The sequence below is a fragment of the Phoca vitulina genome, unplaced genomic scaffold, assembly GCF_004348235.1.
Source record: "Phoca vitulina isolate PV1807 unplaced genomic scaffold, GSC_HSeal_1.0 scaffold7, whole genome shotgun sequence".
Taxonomy (NCBI): domain Eukaryota; kingdom Metazoa; phylum Chordata; class Mammalia; order Carnivora; family Phocidae; genus Phoca; species Phoca vitulina.
This window is the reverse complement of record NW_022589710.1, coordinates 62,819,333-62,837,829: the sequence shown is the minus strand read 5'-3', so window position 1 is coordinate 62,837,829 and position 18,497 is coordinate 62,819,333. Positions and strand designations below refer to the sequence as shown.

General features: G+C 54.7%; 1 protein-coding gene across 1 annotated transcript in view; it reads left to right on the top strand.

Annotated features, from left to right (window-relative positions):
* The first annotated feature begins 1,404 nt into the window (after nucleotides 1–1,404).
* SYNE3 (spectrin repeat containing nuclear envelope family member 3) overlaps nucleotides 1,405–18,497 on the top strand; it is a 90,589-nt gene continuing 73,496 nt past the window's right edge. The window contains exon 1 of the mRNA XM_032405872.1: nucleotides 1,405–1,477. The gene's annotated coding sequence lies outside the window, so the exon portion shown is untranslated. The remainder of the gene's footprint in view (nucleotides 1,478–18,497) is intronic.

Genomic DNA, 18,497 nt, shown 5'->3' with positions numbered 1-18,497 from the left:
AGTTCTGAGTTAGGAGGTGTGGCTGATACTGGCATTCTCACTCCAGCTAGGTCTACCCCAGTGTTACTTCTGGGCTGTGGCATTCTTCTGCTTCGCCCTCAGTTTGGAAAAGACACACACACACACACACACCCATACACATGCATGCACAGCATGCACACACACACACACACACACACTATTACTATCTGGTCCTGTTTTACAATTTAATCTTTGTCTTCGGCACTGATTTGTTCAACAAATATGGATAGAGGACCAGATAAGCTCTCACTAAGAAACAACAGAGGAAAACACCCTCTGGGAAGCAGTAGATCTGGGCCAGCTCCCTAACTCCTCAAGCTCAGCCTCCATGGTGTCATCTGCAAAATGGGCGTCACTGACACCTAAATTGTGAAGACTGGAGTCCCCATGGTACACAGTTCCACAAGTTGTGTCGTTAGCGGCTCTCATTCCCATCCAGAGGAGACAGAACCAATCAGGCAAACATGTTGTAATTACTCTGACAAAGATCAAGGCTGGGGTGGAGAGACAGTTCAAAGGGCCCTAGTGCACTGAGAGCCAAAGGCAAGGAGGCAGATAAGATTCAGACATTCTGCTGCAAGGTTTAAGAGTTGGTGGAGTCGCTGATCAAGGTGAGAGGGTGTGTCATTTGGGTGGGAGCGCGGCGCTGGGAGAAAAGGGAGACACTTTCCGGGGGCCTTGCGTGGGTGGGAGGTCCAGATTATGCTTAGAATTCACATTCCTTGCGGCTCACGCACCGTCGCCCCCTCTCGGCATCCTGGGGGACTCCCTTCTGAGCCTGGGGCCCAGAGATCCCGCGCGCCGTGGCTCCAGGCACTGTGGGGTGGGAGGGACCGGATGGGGTGCCCCCACTGTCAGGCCAGCTGATAGGTGTCACTTCCTTCTTGGATTTCGCGCCTCAGGGGAGTGCCCTGGCGTTGGGCCCCGCCTCGGCTCTTGCGGGGGGGCAAGACCTGCGAGCCCCCTAGCCTTCTCCCCAAATCTAGACGCCCGAGGAACTCCCTCCCCGATCCAACTTTCCCCGGGGGAGAGGCAGCTCCGTGTCATCCCCAAGGATGAGACCCCGGCCGAGGCAGGCAGGGGTCCGGGGATCCGGGCGGCTCCCGGGCCGGAGTGTGCAGCCCCGGGCGCGGGGCCGGGGGTGAGGATGGGGAGACCCCACGGCAGCGCTCCCTCCCTCGGAGGGGTCTGCGATTGGGCGCCGGGGGGCTGTGGCAGTGCACCGGGGGCCTCGGCCGAGCGCGCGGAGCCGGGCGCGTCCTCGTCCAACCCTGCCCGGTGGCAGGGCCCGGGGGCGGCTCCCGCGGCAGGTCCCTGAGGGGACTGGGCGGGGCTGGGGGCGAGTGTCCGGCCCCGCCCCGGCCCCGCCCCGCTCCGGAGCCGCCGGGGACGCAGGGAGGAGGGCGGCTGGGCTGGAGCAGCCCGCGGCGCCGCGCTCCTGCAAGCTCAGGGCCGGGTAAGTGGCGCGGGACCCGGAGGCCGAGCTGGGGCCGTGAGGGTCGGGGCCGCAGCCCCCAGCCCAGCCCCGACGCGTCCCCCAGGGGTATGGGTCGCCGAAAGTCGAGGGGACCCGGGGAGGCGCGCCCGGCGCGGGGGCGGGGGCCCTGGCGTGACAGCTGCGGGCGGGCGGGTATTTTTAGTTTAAACCCAACCGTTCCCTGCCGCCTGCGAAGTCCCGGAGCCTTTCTGCTCCCCAAGCCTGGAGGCGCGGCCCCCCAGATAAAGCCCCTAAGCCCTGGGCAGCGCGTCCCCGGCTGGCCGGGCGCCGCCTCCAATCTTCGCTCAGCCTCTGCTTGGGGTCAGAGGACCTGTCACCGCGGGCCCGCGCCGCCGCGTGTCCCGGGCCTGGGCAGTAAACGCGGGCGGGAATACCCCGTCCTGGCGACCACGCGCTCGCCTCGGAGTGCCCGCGACAGCCCAGAGCCCGCGCGCTGGGCGGGGGAGGTCGCCCCAGGCAGCCTCGGTTTCGTTCAGACGCCTCCTGGCTGTGCAGCTCTGGGCAAGTCCCTCGGCCTCTCTGAGCCTCATTCCGCAACTCTCAAGGAGGGCGTAGCGAGGCCGAAGATCTCTTGCAGGACCTGAGCCAGCCCCAGATGGATGCTGACTCCGCTTAGGGTCTTGAGATCTTGACTCTAGACAGGGGACCTGGTGGAGGTAACCCAAGTGGTCAACCTAGGAGCCCGTGAGTGCCCCACCCTGCGCAGCCGACCTTTGCTTCAAAACTATAGGGCTGCAGTGGGGTGATAATCAATGTTATTTCTTCGCTTTGGCCCAAAAGCTCTGGCCCAGGGCTGCCCTGGGACTTCCTCCTGGCTCCAGTGGAGGAGCCTGACATGCCCAGGAAGCATGCCCTATCCCAGGTGACAGAGGGCAGGAGGAGACAGTGGGGAAAAGAGACGGTCCTCCCAGAAAAGGGAGCATGTCACAAAATCACTGCCCTTCTGAGCTTGGCGGGACAGCCTCCTTCAGCTACCAAGAAGAGAGAAAGCAGGCCCCGAGACGGGGAGTGATTTGCCCAGAGCTGCACAACCAAGAACAGAAGCTGGCTCTCTCAAAGGGTCAGGCCCTGCCTCATGCATAGCCAACTGCCCCCAGGGGTCAGAAGCTGGGAGGCGGGAGGCACAGGCCGGTGCCAATGGGTTGTTTTGCTCTGTTTCCTGTAACCGTGCCCCAGCGAGGCTCTCTGACACGTGTGGGTCTGCACATTCCTCAAGCAGGACCGCACTGGGCTGCCGACAGTCACAGCTGTGCCAAGCCTGCTGGCCCCGGGGCGCCGTTTTCAGCTAGGGAGGCCCCTCTGAGGGCAGCTGGAGTGGGGGAGTGGGCTGGGAAGGCTTTATTTCTGGAACTTCTGTCTTGCTGGGGGTCCTGAGGAGGCCTGAGGATTTGCTGGTGGCCCTGTGGGGAGGATTGAGAATCCAGGCTCTGGTTTCTGCCTCAGGGTGCAGGCTGGCCCCCTGCAGGCACCCCGCTTCGGGGTGAGTTTGAACTCCTTCGGTCTCCATGGGAACAACCAACCCTCTCTCCCAGCTGCTTTGCATGATCTGTAACCGCTGCAGACCTGTCCTTGCCTGGGTGGCCGCTGGGCCTCGTGATGCCAAACCCTGGGGCCGGGACAGTTGGGGGACCCTGGCTTAGCTGCAGGGTGACCTCCGCTCTGGGGAGGTAAGACTGGACAGGTCCAGCACAACCCCCCTAAACACCCTGGAGCCCCTGAGAGCCAAGAGGGCGGTGGGGCCTCCCGTGTTGCCCAGCTGTTAAGAATGGGGGTGGCCACGTTCGACCACCTGGGTCCAGGCCAGCCTTGGCCGTGAAAAAGTCACTTCAGCTTTCAGAGCTTGGATCTTCTTCCACAAGAGGGGGGGTAACCATAGTGCCCCCATCTTGGGTGCTGTGAGCATTAAATGAGACGCTCCATGAAGAGCGTTTTATACGGGGCCAGACACAGCACATGCAAGCAGCTATCATAGTTTATGGTGATGGGGCCGGGGGGGGGGGGTAGGTGGGGGACACCTGAGTCCCCCCTGCCCAGCGCAGCTCTGCCCTTTCCTCTCTGCCTTGAATCCCCGTGTCTGTCCAGTGGAGGGTGGCCCTGGAGCCTTTGCACCCCTGAAAGATGGTCTTCGACCCAGGCAGAGAGATTTGAGAGGGGCCTGCCAGGGGACCCCATGTGTTTGTGGGCTCTTAGGAAGCATTTCCTGTCTCTCCTACGGCCCTGACGGCAGCCAATGCTGCCGCTGCTGGCCCATTTACAGATGAGGAGACGGATGCAGAGGCCAGGAGCCACAGAGGCAGGATTTGACCTCCGGGCTTTTGACTTGCTGCTCTTCGTTACGCCCGGCTGCGTGTCTGTCTCAGAGGATAGAAGCACCATGTTATCCGCTGATCTTCAGGAGAACAGTATTGACGAGGCAGGATCCTGGTTATCTAAGACATTGGTATTTCCTGGAAAAGAATGGATTCTGGACTTTTTCTCCCTGTAACATCGAAACGTAGCTCAACAGGGCCGAGAGAGGAACCTGGGAGAAGGAGATGGAAGTTCTGGAATTGTCTGCTGACCCTCTCCACCCCTCCAGGGGATGGAGATTTGCCTCAGGATTTGGGGACGGGGCTGAGCAGCTAGGAAGCAGCTGGGGGACCGTCCCAGCAGCCAAAGCCTCAGTTTGGTCATCTCTAAAATAGAGATAAGAGGCCCCCACACCTCCCTGTGGGGTTGCTGTGGGGGATAAATGAGACAATGGGGGACAAGGCTCAGCAGAATGCCCTGCAGGCTGGGGACACATCATAGGAGGAGTTACGGTGGTTTTATTATTACTAATCCTCCTAATGTAACTGTAACAATGTGCTGCGGGGTGCTCCTCTTGCCTGGATTTCTAGGCTGCAGACTCTGGGCAGGGAATCCCAGCATCTCCGAAATGGCTTTGAAAGGCTGGGCAGAGAGCTGCTAATTATGAAGCTCAAAACGCAAACACTAACCAGGAGTTGTTAAGCGTTGCATACATGGGAAGTAAAAAGCAATGGCAAAATGGGAGAAATGAGCACCTTTAATGAGTCAGAGATGACCATTGTGGGGGCGTATGGGGTGTAAGAGGGGATTGGGAGGGTCACGGGGTCTGTGACAAAGGAATTCACCCTGTAAGTATCTGTAAGGATATGTATGTTTCCTGTGCGCCTCTCTACTTAGATCCTGTTCCACAGATTTAAGCAGGTTTTATAAAAGGCAAGGGAATGGTAACCCCAAATTGGGGTGGTTATCTTCGGTGGGGAAGAGGGCACAGGGTCAGGGAGGAGCCACCTCCACCCCCGGTGGCACCCATTATGTTCTGTTTCTTCTAGCTCATGGGTGCTATTTTAAAATATTTTTATGTTTCATCATTTACAAATCTCTGTTTCCATACACACACACACGCATATATTCCATTTTACATATCAAATCTTGCCTGCAAATAAAAAAGGTAATATGAAATATGAAACATTTCACAAAGCCCTCTTAGGAACTCAGACTCTTGCCATGGATTCAGATGTTAATCTGGCTGGATTTAAGAAATAAAACAAACACAAATCCTAGTGTGAGACAGACACATGGCTTCTTCTGGAGAAATCATCTCCCTCTTCTGAAGTCATAACAGCTGGAAGATGGTGTGAACACGGCAATCTCAGGTTATCAACAGGAGTTTTTAAGGTCTCGGTGTAATGATTTATGCTTTATGCTTTATGATTTATGCTCATGAATCAGAAAATCCTGAAATGTTTGAGCTGGGAGGAACCTCGGGTCACCTGGACCAACCTGCTGGTTTTATGGCTAATAGAAGTGCCCCAGCCAAGGTCAGCATTAGGCACATGGGCAGGGAAGACAGCTCACTCTGGGCTGCCACACCTGTGTGACTCTCATTGGGACACCACCTGCCACACCTCCATATTCGAGGCTAAAGTAACGCGATCATTTTAATTTTAAAAAGTCAGAAAAAAACTACAATGTGCCATGAGCACACACTTCCAGAACTTACACGAACACAAACATCATCAAAGGCCATACATAAGCTGTTTCCGCACTCCCCTTTGCTACAGAACCCTCCTGGGACAGCCCCTCATATTCCCCCCAGTCTTCATGGGGCACACTTGATCTACTTATAAGTTATCAAAACAACTTACTGCTCTGGGTATGGTTACCTCCATTTTTCAGTTGGGGAAACAGGTTCAGAGAGGTTGAATGCCTTGCCCCAAATCCCAGGGCAGGTAAGTGCTAGAGCAGGAGTCCCACCCCGAGGAAGAACTGAAAAGACAGGAAACTTTTTTGCGAGCGCGGTGTTGTGAACGCATCCTTCCCTCCCCAGAAGCTGCAATCCCCAGTGGCCCAGCCCAGCTGGTGGGTCATGGGGACATGCCCTGATCAAGCATAGTTGGGTGGTGTCTGTCCACCTGTCAGATCGCAGAAGGTGCTGGAAGCTGACGGCTCTCACTGCCACGTCTTCCTCCTTATGACCGAGCAGGGCAGCGGGGTGCTGAGATTTGGGGAATCCATCCCATTTTTGGCCCTGGTGCTCTGAATGCTCACTTCAATTCCGGGCCACCTTCCTTCTGCCCAAATCACAGGTATTCTTTGGGCCTTCCCTCTGCAGAGGCCAATGGGGCTCGAGGTGCCAGGGGATGTGTTCAGTGGTGGTTCTCCTGTTGTGCCCAGCCCATGCGCTCACCTGCGCAGTGGAGCCTGGGGCCCCGTCCCCCTGCCCTGGGTCCTGGGGCCAGTTGCGACACCGTGACCCCATTTGTCATGTGCCTGATGGGGCTGGTGGTGCCTCCCCCCGGAGCAGGGCTAATGCACAAGCCAGGCAGCTTTCAGAGACTGGGAAACAAGCCCTCCCTGTATGTGCCCGCGGAGACTGTGTGTGCAGTGTTCGCGAAGGGTTTGGAAGTGACAGCTGCAGGAGAGAATAAGAGCCAGCCTTGACTTCATCTCCTCTGACCCTTTAATTTGACCCGTGGGGAAACCTAGTCTCGGCGAGCGCAAGTGCCTGGCCCAGGTCTCTCTGGTGCCTCGAGGCCAATCTGGGATCTGAGATGGTGTCTTCTGGTCCCTGGCCAGTCCTCTTCCCTCGAAGCCACCTTCCCTAAAAGTCTGTTTCATCTGCATTCATGCTGTAGCACCAGGCGGGCTGGGCGTGCGGTGTAGACAGGCTTGTCTTCGGGCCTCATCACCAAGGCCTGCATAGAAGAGGTGGGCCCTTGGAGTCACTTGTTGAACTCTCATTAAACCAAGACTTTTATTTGAGGCCTGGAAAGGGCTGAGCCCCTCCCAAGTGACATTTGCTGAAATAATACAGCAGGCTGACTCACTGGGGGTAGCCTCTTTCCTTGTTGTTTCAAGGAGCTGGCCCTTCTGTGATGATGGGAGGCACTGGCCGGTCACCAGGCACGCTGACCTTCACCTGGGCCAGTCTCGGCTTCCTGCCCTTCAGAATGGGAGGCTGAAATTAGGAGAGCTCGAACGGGCCTCGGAGGAGATGTCTGGAGACTCTAAGTCTCCCGTTGCAATCTGCCCACCCTAGGAGAGGCCAGCTCACGTAAGCGGGTGAGTCCCTGCCTATCCCCTCCAAGGCTCCCCCTTGCTCTGAGGACTAAGTCCCAGGCCCCCAGGCTACCTGGCTGGCCTTTTGTGCTTTCTACCATCTGGGCTACCTCCTGGTCCCATGAGGCTACAAACCCATCCTGGACTTCCCCACCTCCAGACCTGCCCTCCCATTGTGACTTCTGCCTCACTGTCCCCCTCCCCCAGGTCCTCCCCACCAACACCTGCTGGGTAACTCTTCTAGAAGCCTTCCTCAGGCCACCATGCAGGGTTGGGGGTTTGTTTTCCTTTCCCAGTGTACTTTCCTTTTGGTGTTTAAATTTCAGATTTTGTATTTGATTCCCCGAGGATTGTGACCTCCCTGAGGGCAGAGATACAGGGTTTTTCATTCCCTCGTTGTTGTTATTTAATTAAAAGGCTCTAACTTTAAAATCAGATCTTACAAATATAGGGGTGCTGATGCCACCCTAATGAGCACCCCCAACTGGAGTGGACGGGCAGATCCTAGTGATTCCCAGGACACCGAGGAGAAAGGTGGGCTCCAGAGTCATGACCCAAGGCTGGGGAGAGAAGGGACGCTGGTCACCTCCCTCTGTGGCCCTCTTTGGAGACTGTCCTCTTGGAGAGCTGTCCATTTTCCTGGGCTCTCTGGGGCTGGCGCTGGACCTGGAGCCTGTCTGGAATCTGACATCTCTTGGCCCCCCTGGAGCTCACGTTTGATGCTCATTCCCTCTCTGAGTCTCTCTTGCACTTATCACTACCTGAAATCACCCTACGTATTTGCTCTTGAGCTTATCATCCATCTCCCCTGCTAGCACGTCAACTCCATGAGGGCAAAGATTGTTTTTTCTGTCCCCAGAGCCTCGCCATGGTGGTAGGTGCTCAGTCCCTATTTATGGGATGAATGGAAGTAGAAACTGACAAGGAGCGCTGACGCCCGCCCCCCCCCCCCCCAGGGGTCTGGCACACTTGATCGTGATGGCTAGCGTCTGCTCAGCACTTAGGAGTGGCCATGCTACTCTGAATGCCTCCCTGGGTTTTTCCCCTCTCTATCCTCCCAACAGCTCCGGAGGCAGGCTCTGAGGGTCCCACTTTACGGAGACGTTCAGCAACCTGCCCTCGGCCACTTTGCAGCAGAGTTAGAATTTAGCTCCAACTATCTGACCCCACAGCTCGTGCAGGGAACCGCCCGCCTTCACTGGCCTTTTCATGGTTCCATGCTGGGAGCGCGCTGGGCAGGACTCGGTGAGTCACACCCAGAACTCAGGCCTCCTCCCCAAGCATCGAGTTCTTTCCCCGCAACCCCCAGTGTCTGTCACACTGACAGGCCGTTCCTCAGAGGAAATCCTTTCTGTGGGGCCAGTGTCACATGGGTCCAGGAATGCCACAGGTTTTGCAGAGCCGGGGCCCACCCTGGGGTGCCCCACCCTGACCACCCCGACTACACCCTTCCCTCCCGCAGGCCCGGAGCTCCGCCTGCGGCTTGCTCACTCGCTGTTGAGAAGTGGGTGGCCACAAGCCGGCCGTTGTAGGCTGGATGTGAGCCAGTTGGGGTTGTCAGGTTAAATTCCTTTATTCGGGACTGGGCAGCAGTTTGGAGCCTGGCTTATGTAATTTGCATGTTTATCTGTTTGCTGATTTCACATTCAGCTTGGCTCAGAAATACTTGTAGAAAATGGATTTGTAAAAAATTCCATCTGTGGTATCTCTTGTCCCCATTTGCTTCTAGGTAAAACCACCTGAATGCCTGAGTGGGTGGGGGGGAGGGTAGATGCTCCCAGCAGTCTTTGCTTGTTCGTGTGCTCCTTTGGCAAGGCGAGGGGGTGGCCCCGCAAGTCCCTACACTTGTCCCCTCTAGGTAGCAGCGGGGTTTGTCATGCAGGCCCCTCGCTGGAGCCACTTTGCTGGGGGAGCCAGAGAGGCACGTGTTTGTGGCTGGGATGTAGCCCTTAGGCTCTGGAAGCCCTGTGCCTTGGGCAACCGCCTTCCTTCAGCATGCTGACGTCAGCTGAGCTGGACAGGGGAGGAAGGCTCCAGAAGCACGTCTGTGCCCCTTGGTTCGAACGAGCCTGGTGGGTGAGTGCAATCTTGGCAAGTCACATCACCTGCATGGGCCAGGCCAATTCACCTGCTCCCGGGGCTGGTCACACCTTCCCTGCCATAGGGTCACAGGTGGATGAGGGAGTCCCAGCTGCAGGTGAGCGCTTGGTCTCAGCTGCTCTGAGCACTCCCTCTTTTCCCGGGGTACTCCCTAGCTGGGGAAGTGAGTCTGGTGGCAGCGTGGCTCACGTGCAAGGGAGCTGGCCACTTCCGCCTGCCTCCGCCCCGGCACTCCCAGTGGTTGGATCCACACAGCTGCTGGTGAGCTAGCCCTTGGCTCGGGTGTTCTTGGCTGGGGCCCATGCTCCGGCCAGTCCCAGGGGCGCGACGGGCAGAGCCTGCCCCTCCTTGGGAAGACTCTTATTGGGGTATAGGGTGCAGACTGTGTATCTTGATCACTCATTTCCCTCCCAGGTTCCCGGCCATCCCTAATGGCCAGAGTGACTTTTTTTCTTTTTTTTTTTTTTTTTTTTTTTTTAATTTTTAATATTTTATTTATTTATTTGACAGAGAGAGAGAGACAGCGAGAGCAGGAACACAAGCAGGGGGAGTGGGAGAGGGAGAAGCAGGCTTCCCGCCGAGCAGGGAGCCCGATGTGGGACTCGATCCCAGGACCCTGGGATCATGACCTGAGCCGAAGGCAGACGCTTAACGACTGAGCCACCCAGGCGCCCAAGAGTGACTTTTTTTCTTTTAGAGAATGGCCTATGGGAAAAAGTCAGTGTCACCCCACTGGGCCCTCGGGTCTTATCCCAGCCCGGGATCCTCAGTACAGTGTGAGGGTGTAAACGAGGTCTGAGGTCTGAGTTTGGACTGGGGGCTACTGGTCACAGACAGGATGAGTGTGGTGGCACGTGCTCAGAGCAGGGGGTGACAGTCATTCCTTTCTCCATCTTCATCTCTATCTTCCCTCTGACTTTTCCCCTTTATCCTTCTGGTTATGCAATGTTTTCCTAATCACCTGGGCTTCACTTTAGGCCAATGTAGGAATCTCTGGACCTCAGGCTGCTTGTCTGTGTTTTTTAAAAGCTCCCTGGGTGGTCCTGCTGCACAGGGCTGGTTGAGAACCCCTGGGTTCTGTCTCCGGGTGGCACCTGTCTGGCTCTGATGCTGGCCCATTCCTAACTAGGAGCAGGCCTCGGGCACAAGCTAGCAAGAGCTTCAGATGGAGTTAAGTAAATGGTTTATATGCACAGTGTTTATCCCTTATGATGTTCTGCACACGGTAATCGATCCTCACTCTGGTTTTCTATTTGAGGTAAAGATAAAAATTCTCCTTTTAAAAGAAATTTAAGTGTAAATGGGGAGAATTAAAAAAAAAAGCACTAATGAGAAAAAATAGTAAAACCAGGCATCCCTAGATGTGGCCAAAATCACAGATGTGATGCCCAGATGTCCAAAGTGTGTAAAAACTGTAACTGGGTGACCTCAAAGGGCACCCCCAGGCCCCACGTCCTGATGGACCTGAGAGGTGCTCACCATGGATGGCCTAATAAAACGGACAGATAGCCCAGACTGTTCACACCAGCTGCCTGGACCCAGAGGAAACAGGGTTAGCAGATTCGGGGGTGATGGTACATGAGGTGTCCCCCTCTTGCTTTACTCAGTGACCCCCCCAAACAGACCAGCTGGTTCTCTCTGTTGCAGTGGGTCTCCACCTCTCCTGGATCATAGTGGCAGCTGGGAAGCCCCCTGGGCAGCACTCGGGGCTTCCCCCCCACACTCCCCCCGCCCCCACCGGAGACATTGCTGCATAAACCCAGTGAATGCAAAGTTACCAGGATCTGACTCCATAGGACTCAGGCACCCGCCCTGGCACGTGGGCGGATCAGGTCATGGGGGGCTAGCAGTGCTGGCCCCAGGCCTTGACTTCTCAGATGGAGGAGGGCCCTCACCCTCGCCCCCAGTGCTTACACTATCCGGAAGGGACATAGAAACAGAACTTCAGGTGAACAGACCCTGCCTGGCCCCAGCCTGCTTTTCCTGCCTGTGTCTGGGGGGAGCCACCTGTTGCCACCGGCGAGCTGGTCCCTGTGCCTTCCTTTCCTGATTGTGTGAGGTTCCTGTTGTCTTTTAACTGGTCAGCCCACTCTGGGTATCAGGGATTGCAGACTTCTTGCCGAAAGGAATAGTATGGAGTCTTCTAATTTCCAGACCTCTCAGGAATGCTGTGCTGATCTGTGGGGGTGGGGTGAGGTATTTCTCTTGAGCTGATAAATAGCATCGGCAAACCTTTTCTGTGACGGGACAGATAGTAACTATCTTTGCCTTATGGGCCGCACAGACTCTGTTGTAATTTATTCAGTTCTTCTGTTGTATGTAACCCTGCCGTGGCTGCAGCCCGGAACAGCTTGGCTTACGGATGCTGGAATTAAGAGTTTCCTGTCATCTTTACCTATCGTAAAGTATTACTCTTTCAGTTTTTCCCCCAACCATTTATTTTTTTATTTTTAAAGATTTTTTTTACTTAGAGAGAGAGAGAGAGCATGAGCAGCGGGGAGGGGCAGGCAGAGGGAGAAGCAGACACCCTGTTGAGCAAGGAGCCCCATGCGGGGCTCGATCCCAGGACCCCAGGATCATGACCTGAGCCAAAGGCAGATGCTTGACTGACTGAGCCACTGAGGCGCCCCTTCCCAACCATTTAAAAACAGAATCATCATTCTGTGTACTGGAACGCGCAATGGGTTGTGGTTTGCAGGCCCCTGTTCTAGAAGCCCGCGCTGCAGGGGAGGGTGGGTCTTGCAGATTGGAGCAAGTTGTTCTAATCATTTCAGTTCTGAAAACTAGTTCTGAAATAGGTCCCGATCTTCTAAGCCTGCTGCTTAAAATAGAACCGTGGGTCTGTGACTTAGTTCCCGCATTCAGCTAAACCTTAAGTCTAGTGGCGAGGAGGAGAGGAACCTGGAGGGATAAAACTTGTCCTGTGCTGGGTGTGCAACCTTGGGCAGGTGGCTCAGCTTCTCTGAGCCTTGCTTCTTCCATCTGGAGAGGCAAGAATAGTGGGACCTACCACGTCAATGGAATGATCAGTGCAGGGCTTAACACATACCGGGCACATGGCACAACTCTGCAGGAAGGTCAGCTATGTCCTCTCCCCTCTGCAATGAGTTCAGGAGCACAGGTGGATGGGAGTACTTTTTTCCTTCAGCCAGCAGCCCTGCACAGTAGATCTTACTTGGCACTTTATGGAGAAGGAGGCCCAGAGAAGTTACAGAGCTTGTCCAAGGTCACAGCTGATAATAAATAGATCTAGATCTATTTATTTATATATTTATATATATATGTATTTATATAGTAGATCTAGAAGACTGTGTAACTCGAAGGACCTAGCTCTTTCCATGCAATGTCCTTGCAGGGGACCAGAGGGGGGTTAAATCTAATTCAGCTATGTACTTGCTGAGCTGTTAATGTAATCAGAATCTTTCCTTTTACAGTCAGGCTCTTGTAACTCCTCTGTGCTGTGCCTCAAGTTCTTTGGGGACGAGCATCATTTGGGGGACCTCACGGACTTCCAGCAGCTTGTGGGGGGCTCCAGGCTGAGGGTTTTGTGTAAATATCTTAGGGGGGCAACTTTGTCGTTCTGCAAAGAGCTCTAGTTTAGAAGTCCCAGCCTGGAAACAGGCATCTGGGGAAGTCTTTAAGTTTATCGGACCCTCTTGGGCAAGAACATCTGTGGTGTCTGAGTCTCTGCGGGGTTAGTGGGGAAGGCTCTAGAAGGTTCTAGAAGACTGGATTCGGGGTAGCTGCATTTGAAGAATGGAATCATCGGGGTCTTAGGAAACATACTGGCGGTGAGTTCCTAACCGGTGTTAGGCCTCGGTTTTCCCTTCTGTAAAATGGGGACAGAAATGTCATTAGTGGCCTGTTGCCTGAGCACGTGTCTGTGGGGCGCCTGCAGTGGGCCTTGCTCTGAATGCACAAAAGAAGGCTGGGGAGGAAGCCTGGCCTTGGATTATGGAGGCCTCTGGAGATAAAGCCCAGGCAAGGGAGACCGTGGCAGGGTCGGTGCATCTGGGCCAGCCGCGGTTAGGCTCCGGGCTGGGTTTCCTGCACCCCTTGCTCTTGTCTGAAGGCTTCATCAGAGAAGCCGGGACACCCGGACATTGGACTCGCCAGTCAGCTGCCCCGTCCGTAACCTGGAGCATCTCCTGCTCGGTTACCTGAGGACAAGCGGCCTGGACCCAGGCTGCTGGAAACCCAGCCCCCACCTGTGAGTGGCCAAGAGGTTGGGGTGGGGACAGGGGTGTCAGGAGAGGGGGGAAGGGGTCTTGGGAGAGAAAGAAAGATGGACACAGGTGTGACCAACTGTCCCCAGTGTGCCCTAGATGGAGGGGTTTCTTGGGATACAGGACTTGCAGGGCAGAAACAGGGAAAGTCTGGAGCAAACTGGAGCAATCGGTCCCCCTTGGTCAGTCGGTCACGCCGCCCTGACTGCAGCATTGGGCAGTCTGGGTCATGGCTGGGCAGTGTGGGAGGGGTCAGCTCTCCCCTGAGCATCAGGGTCTGCTCAGAGCCCCTGTGCATGAGGAATCACCAACTCTGCTGTCCCCTGGGTCTGTGGGTGCATGACGGGAGAAACCAGCCTCACCCCCACCCGCCACCCCTGCAGGTCCGGGTCCCAGAGCACAGAGCATTTCGGAAATGCCATGGGGTGAATGGCTGGGGTTTGAGGGTCTCCACCACGCTGGGGCAAATGACTCAGATGCTCGTTCATGCTTTGCCACCTTGCATATGCTGTTTCCCGTCCCTTGGGCGCCACCTCTGTGACTCATCCATCCCTTGGCCCCTCACGACAAGCAGTGTCTCCCACCCCCACTGTGTCCCTCTGAGCTGAATCTCACTCAGCTCCCTAACTGGCCTTCTATGTTTCTGCATCTTTCTCCCCATACACTGCGAGCTCCTCAAGGGAAGGTCCCCACTGTAGTGTTTCCTCTGCTGCACTTGGCACCTGGAGGCCCTGTAAAGGTTTCTTGAAGGAATGAATGACACTGAACATGTAGAGCAGAGAGTCATGCATTCCTTGCTGAGGACCTCCTGTGTGCCAGACGCTGTCCTGGGAAGTGGGCTGGGAGCAGTGGGCATGACTAGCAGAGTCTCTGCGCTGATGGAACGTGCATTCTAGAAAGATCTAGAATCCTCTAGATTCAACAAGCAGGCAATAACTGCACAGACCATATCAGAAGGTCACATATGCTCGGAAGGAAATGCAAAGAAGAAGGGAAGTCACTGAGCCCCTGCCAATTGCCAACAGGCTGGGAATGGAGGGGGGGCGGCTGATGGTTCAGGCCTAGCACATGCGGCGCCTTCCCATGGAGGCAGAAAGAAGGTACCTTCCCCTGGGTGGTGGCGGCCCTCCTGTGCAGTGCTGTCAACTCAGGGTTGGTGGCATGTGGACCCTCAGTCCCTTCAAGGAAATCTGTAAAAGCCAGCATTGTGTGAGGCAGGGGAGAAAACATATTTGGGAAAGTCAGATGGTGTCCTGTGCCTCGTGCGGGAGCTGAGTGTGTGTCTGCTCCTCTCCTCAGCGTGGGAGTACCAAGTACCAGGCTCCCATGCTGGCCACACTTCTCCCCCCTTCCCCCCCCGCCCCCGCCGCTGGGTGGGTGACCTTGCCAGGGCAACAGCAAGAAGGGACATGGGCTCCCAAAGGGACTGGTGGCAAGAACCCAGGTGCCCAGGCTTTTCCAGGAGGAAAGGGATCAGTCTCGCTCCAGCCCCAGGCAGGGGACTACCAGGGAGAGGGCCAAGGGGGATACGGAGGGTGACAGCGTCATCAGCTGCCATGGGTTGCCCCTGACAGTGGAGTGCTATCCCCTGGGGCTGACGGGGTGCTCAAGCCCAGACACAGGGCCCTCCAGGAGGGGTGCAGGGCCACAGCGCCCTGAGACTGGGAAACACGCCGCTCCCCTGGGCCCCAGAGGATGGCTTCGACCCGGTGCTGAGGTCTGGGCAATTCGGGTGGCACTTCTTAGTCTACGAGGATGTCACTCTGGGGGTAACACCCTCACGCTGAGATGCCAGAGCACCGAGGAACAGAAGTCAGTCCACAAGCCAGGTGCCCTTGGCTTCCCACAGACACATCCTAAACCTGGCATCTTGAAGCCCTGGCAGGAACAGGCATGAGCTAATTATAATCAGCACAGCCTGTGAACAGTTGACCTTGGACTCCAGAGAGGTGAAGGTTCCCTGGAGGGAATGTCTCCAGAGTGCTCTGAGGCTTGCAAATACAAGGCAGGTGTTAACAATACAGGGTGTGGACTCTTCTGGATAGTCCAGTGGAGATCTCCTTGCAGCTTCAGCAGAACGGGGACGATTTTAATGGGACTCCGCTAAGAGGAGAGAAGAAGGCAGCAAGATTACTTGCTGTGTGACCTTGGGCAGGTTAGGTAACCCCTCTGAATCTTGATTTCCTTATAAAAAAAAAAGCCAATCATTCCTGCTGTGGGTCTGAGAGTAGGTGAGAGACCTCAATGAGCTGAATGTGTATAAACACCCAACGCAGTACCTGACACCTAGTAGGTATTTAGCAATGTTAGTTCCCAGCCCTCTACCCATTGAAAAATCCCGGAGGGCTTCCTGGAGGCAGTGATGGGTAAATGGAGCCAGGGAAAGAAGAGATAGAGGGGAGAAGCCCCAGGGAGCTCCTGTTGCTGGGAAGGAAGTGGGAAGTGTGGAAGGTAAGGCTGCCGAGGTAAATGGAGAAGGACTTTAGCTGTCCTGTTAAGATGGAGGATTTTCTCAGGGTATACGGAGCACTGAAGGGTTAAAGTCAGGAAGGCCCTGACCCTGAGCCCTTGCATGCCCTCTTCTGCGGAGAAGAGAGGACTCAGGTCCCTCTGCCTCCTGCAAGACAGGCAGGCTTCTGGGGCACCTGGGTGGCTCAGTCGGTTAAGCGTCTGCCTTCGGCTCACGTCATGATCCCAGGGTCCTGGGATCGAGTCCCGAGTCCATCGGGCTCCCCGCTCATCGGAGGGCCTGCTAGCCTGCTTCTCCCTCTCCCTCTGCCCTTCCCCCTTGCTTGTGCTCTCTCTTTCTCTCAAAAAAAAAAAGAAAAAAAGACTAGCAGGCTTCTGGGGGAGGAGTTGAAGCACTCTGATGCCTAAGGCTTGGGAACCAGGCACGGTTTTGGCTCTGCAGGGCCAAGGGTCTCCCCAGGGTTCAATGAGCACAGCCCCCAGCGCTCCCTCCCTCCAAGAACTCCCTTCTGGAATGAACACTGCCTTCCTTGGGCTGTTCATCCCACAGCTGGAGTGCCTTTTCTTAATTGAAAAGTGATGTTCAGGTTGTTCTGTTTTCTAAACCAAACCTGAAAACCACGGGAGGGCATTTTTCTTACCTGGAAAGAATGCCGGGCTTTCTAACCTGCCTTGTTCTTGGTGATGACACAGGCCCAGGGTCAGTGGGATCTGGCCCACGTGGGTCCCTGTGGGTCCTGGTGGGTCTGAGAGGCAAGCCCTACTGTGCCCCAGGCTCAGTGCCGGGCTCTTGTGTGCTTGTTGATGCTGTTGTTATCCTCACTTTGTAACTGAGGAACACTGAGGAACAGAGAGGTTAATAAACTTGCCCAAAGTCACACAGCAAACAGATGGAGCAGCCAGGTTCAGTCCCAGACTGGCCATACTTCAAAGTCTCTACCTTTTCTGTGCAGCATAATGTGATTGCTGGGCTTAATACTCATTTGAACTTGTTTTGAAAGTCTAACAGAACCGCAAAATCTCTTAATGTGTTATTAGAGTGTGTTACATTAAAGCCCTTTAATTTTTTTTTTAAACTGTGACTACCACCTTAAGGGAATCGAAATTTTAACAATGTACCTGTGATTCCACTGCTGTAAGAGAACCCCTTGTCTTTTTCCATATTCCTTTCAATCTTTATCTTTTTTTTTTTTTTTTGACACAGCTTTTGCATAATTTACCAGCAGGAGTTGGCAAACTACAGCCCCCTGGCCAAATGCCACTTGTTTTTATAAACAAAGCTGCTGGATCACAGCCATGCGGGTGGTTTACACATTGCCCCTGACTGTGTTCACACCACAACTGCAGATCTGAGTAGTTGTGACAGACACCATATGGCTGGAATACTCCCCGATCCTTTCCAGAAAAAGTTTGCCAACCCCTCCTCCAGAATGCACGGAGTCTTTCAGCATGCCCTTCCTCCTGTTAGCTACAGCATTATGCCACGGTGTGAACCATCACATTGTTTCATTGTGAACGGCCCAGAATATTCCACGAAATGATATCACACACTTTTCTCCATCATTTCCTCTTTGCTGGACTGTTATATTGCATCTTTGCTTTCGTTTTGTTTTTCCTCCTTTCCTCATCTGTCAATTTATTATTTATTTAAAACACTTACATAACACCTGCTGTTTACCTGCGCTGTTCTAAGCATTTTACCGATAGAACTCACTTTATTCTCAGATCAGCGATAGGAAGTTCATATTATTATTACCCCCTTTTTAAAGATTTTTTAAAATTTATTTATTTTAGAGAGAGAGAGAGCAAGCAGGGAGAGCGGAGAGGGGCAGAGGGAGAAGGAGAATCTCAAGCAGACTCCACGCTGAGTGCGGAGCCTGATGCCGGGCTTGATCTCATGACCCTGAGATCACGACCCAAGCTGAAATCAAGAGTCGGCGGCTTAACAAACTGCGCCACCCCGGTGCCCCCTTACTCCCATTTTATAGATGAGAAAGTGAAGTCAGAGAAGTTAAATCCACTTGGCTTAGGTCTGAATCTGCTTAGCAGGCTAGCTCCGGAAGCTTAGCATCTTTTAGGAAGTAACCAGAAGAGGCAGGCCTTTGTGACTGGGTGTGAGTGGGAGTCTAGGGCAGTGACTCATCAGGATGAGCCCTGCCCTGCACTCCCTGCCCAGCCCAGCTGCCCCACATCACCCAGGTGTGGCTATTCTCTGGTCTTCCTTGTCACAAGCCAGGCAGCTAGGGCCCTGTGACCACACGCTTTGTTTCTCTGTGGAAAGGGGGGTTCGCCGCCATTGCTGAAGAGTAAGAAAAGGCAGGGCCAAGAAAAGGATGTGTCGCGGTCAGGAAAATACCACGTGGGTGATAACAGCAAGAGTAGATCAGGGACTCCGCTTTGTGGCCAGAGGGGTCCCGGGCTTGCTCAGTTGTTAAGTAAGTGATAAATTTGCAAATTCTCTAGTCAAACTGAGAACACTACCACCAAAAATGCAATGTAACTGTCCAGCAAAACAGAAACGGCTAAGGATGGTTTGTGACATCCACCCGTGGAATGTTCTGGATCACTTACAATGAGAACTGTTAATGGTTAACACCATGGGTGGTGTGTGGCAG